This window comes from Pseudophryne corroboree, chromosome 1 (assembly GCF_028390025.1).
Source record: "Pseudophryne corroboree isolate aPseCor3 chromosome 1, aPseCor3.hap2, whole genome shotgun sequence".
NCBI lineage: Eukaryota > Metazoa > Chordata > Amphibia > Anura > Myobatrachidae > Pseudophryne > Pseudophryne corroboree.
Genome location: NC_086444.1, coordinates 826,760,546 through 826,763,874, shown reverse-complemented (window position 1 = coordinate 826,763,874; position 3,329 = coordinate 826,760,546). Strand labels below are relative to the sequence as shown.

The window sequence follows — 3,329 nt, the reverse complement described above, 5'->3', positions numbered from 1 at the left end:
GTAGTGTGGTGATGTCCCACGATAGGCGAGTCCTTTTCTGCAAGCTTTTTTGTAATCTAGAGAAAGTGGTTTTCCAGTCTGAGTTAGTGGGGGATTCTTCAAAGTTTTCTGAGAAGAAATCCCCAAAAGTCTCCGGATTTTGTCGTTTTGTTAGCTCTGCTTTTAATGAAAAAGTGGTCATAATCAAGACTGCGTACAAATATTACTGCTAAAAATGGACAGATCCGGTAAAAAGAATGTTATCACATGAAGAGATTAAAGAAAACCGTGCCAAGGATCAGAGACTGTTTCTACAACAGTAGAGAGTACTATACAGAAACCTGGGGCGATCCGGCACCGGATAGACTAATCGGGAAAAATACTAACAATGTAGAAGAGAAAACCAAATTTGGACAATAGATTACCCTAAGAAAATAGGGGAAAAGAAGGGGCGAAAAGTTAGCCCTTCCAATATTGTATGCAATACACGTGTAGATGATAATTTTGTCCTACTTGGTGGTGCACCCAGAGCCAGAAAGTATGCGAACTTTAATACAATGGGGAGAGGAAAGAAGGCTCTTGTGTGGGCGCACTCTTGTGAAGAAAAATATATATTTTTGATAAGATAATTAGGATGAGATGTTAAAACATAACTTTTATTAGCTTTTATTACACAAAAGGTTATTACCGGAAAACTATCCTTCAAAATGCAACATAGAAAGCATCTTGGTAAAATAAAATGTTCTGGTCTCTTATTGGTAAAGAGTGTGTGAAAGGGTGGTAGACATTAGTTGGTCATACCCCCATTCCCCTTGACCAGTACAGACTTGCTGTATTAATGGAACCACAGGGTGGTCGACACAAATTTAATGGCTATGCTCTGATGGCTTGTAGAAAATAAGAGAAATGATCAGAAGTCACTCCTCTCGATATATTACAAGAAAGAAGACGACATGCACCTGTCTAAATTCAGGAATGATAACGGTAAAGGCAGGTATGGTACCTCACGTAGATGGTGCCTGTGAACGACAGGTCTGGAGGTTGTTGGATAGAAAAAAAGTGGTGATGCTGCTGTTGGTGTTACTGCCACATAAGTGAGGAAAATCCTGCTCTACAACACCAGGTATTCACAGGTGGTCTCCCTTCCTGGTACTGACCTGGCCCAACGCTGTTTAGCTTCCAAGATCAGACGAGATCGGGCGCTTGCAGCGTGGTATGGTAGTAGAGAATTTTATGTGAGCACCAATGAGAGTGCACCTAGATATGAATAATGAAAATTGAGACCGACAAAAAAGAGGTAGATAAAAGATCGTGTAAATGGGTGGATCTGCTTTTCACGTTAGACCCGATCCAAAATTCCCACTCACGTGGTGCAGTGTACCGGGAATCGTGAATGAGAGTCCACGAAAAAAGTGGTGATCTATCTAAAATAGAATTTGTGAGAGTTACTACTGGAAATCACAGACAGAGAAATTCCTGGCTGCTGGTATATTGAGATTTATCCATACAGATAGCGGTATATAAGAAAAAATGCTGCTGAAACCAGGTGAATAAGTGGTCATGCAGTTTTTAGTAAAAACTCCAGATGGAGTTTGACATTTGTTAAATTGTATGGAGAGGTGTTAAATTCACCGCAGCTGCACCAAAATATATCTGTTGAATAAATGTATCATAGGATATTTGCCTTACAGCCCAAGCTGGGATATACAATGCTATAATAGGTATAAGTTAATTCTATGCATGCATCAATTGCTGTGAGAAGGCAAAAATAGAAATAGATGGAAACCAACACATTCGTGAATGTAACAGATATATGAGTCACATGTATGAGCAGGTAACACTTTAAAGAAATAAGCTGATTTCCAATAGTGTGCTAGATGCTGAATAAATGCTGATGCAGACCTCTGATCAGTCACCCCTATGCTGTACACTCAATACAAAATAATTAAGGCAGTGCTGCTAAGAATTGCAATAGGAGTTGCTATCCGTGGTATGCAGCCACTGGATAGAGGGGCTTACGATTTCACCAGAGTTATGAAGAAGCCAAGAGAGCAAGAAAGGTAAGTATGGCTGGATGCCAAAATGCGGTAGTGTCGACGGGACCCCTGTTCCTGGATGCGGAAGACGCGTTTCGCCCTAGGGCTTGTTCACTTCCGGGTTCCGTACTGCCTAGTGTGGGGAGAGAGCTTATATGTCCGTCCCTGTTAGGGCTTAGCCAATCCGGAGATGTCGTCTGGTGGGTGTGATCTCCCCCTGTCTGTGGTTGCTAGGAGACCGCCGTGATGAAGACGTCAGATAGGAAGGCGCGTCACACATCGCGAGATCGCGGACGCCATCTTGGATGTGGGAAAAATACCCTTGCAGTTGGAATTTGTGTGGGCGGTTGCTAGGAGATTACCATTGCGGAACTAAGATGTCAGGACGCGAGGTGGGAGATGCATCACCCATCGCGAGATTGCGGACGTCATCGTGGATATGGGAGGGATGCGTTTGAGATCAATGTAAATGGTTGCTAAGAGACTCCCATAGCAGAGCTAAGACATCATACCTGGGGAACTAAAACATTTAGTGATGGTAGATCGCTATTTAAGATGTGGAAGATAATCAGCCATAAATAGATAGCACATGCCCGAATAAATAACTTGCACTGTAAGAATACTGATAGTATAGATTGTTAATGACCGACCATATGATTAAAAGAAATATGCGAAAACAAAATAAATATAGAAGAGAACTGAGAAAAGGGGGGATAGGGTTATAAAGGTAAAATGAATAAATTAATTAAATAAAATACATATAGATAACTATACATATTGGTGTAAATGTTAATAAGACTGCTGATTAAAAAGGAGGTTGGTGGAATGGGGAATAGGTTTAAAATAGGCCTGGTGGAAGTTAGTGAGGGATATGCTGAGTTTGCCTCCGGCATAGGTGAGTTGAAGATGGATGCGGGAGTAGGGGTAGAGGGATAACTATTATAGTGTCCGAGGAATAAACTATGAGTGTGTGAGGGGAACCAATAAATGTGTGTGGTGAGGAAACAACATGAAGGGGAATAGTTAGGAATGATTGTGGGTGCATTAATGTGCAGTGACCACGGGCAAAAACAAAAATGATTAAGGTATGCCAGTATGGAAAGGAGGTGAGGGGTAGGTGTACCTGATTGGTTGTTGATAGAGGAAGACCGGTGGTATGTGAGGTAGGCATTGGCTGGTGTGAAAAAATAAGACTAGGTGTGAGGAGAATTAGGGTTGTGCAAAGATGTAAGATGGTGTCGGAATGTGATTAGTGTAAAAATGTGCATGTAATAGGCATGAAGTTAAAGGTATGTGTGTATGAATTCCTGTAGG

At 41.6% G+C, this 3,329-nt stretch overlaps 1 non-coding gene across 1 annotated transcript; it reads right to left on the bottom strand.

The window, feature by feature from the left end:
* Positions 1 to 1,087: 1,087 nt before the first annotated feature.
* On the bottom strand, positions 1,088 to 1,206 carry LOC134933344 (5S ribosomal RNA). Its single transcript, XR_010179678.1, has one exon. It is a non-coding gene; the product is annotated as a 5S ribosomal RNA (ribosomal RNA).
* Between the last annotated feature and the right edge of the window lie 2,123 nt (positions 1,207 to 3,329).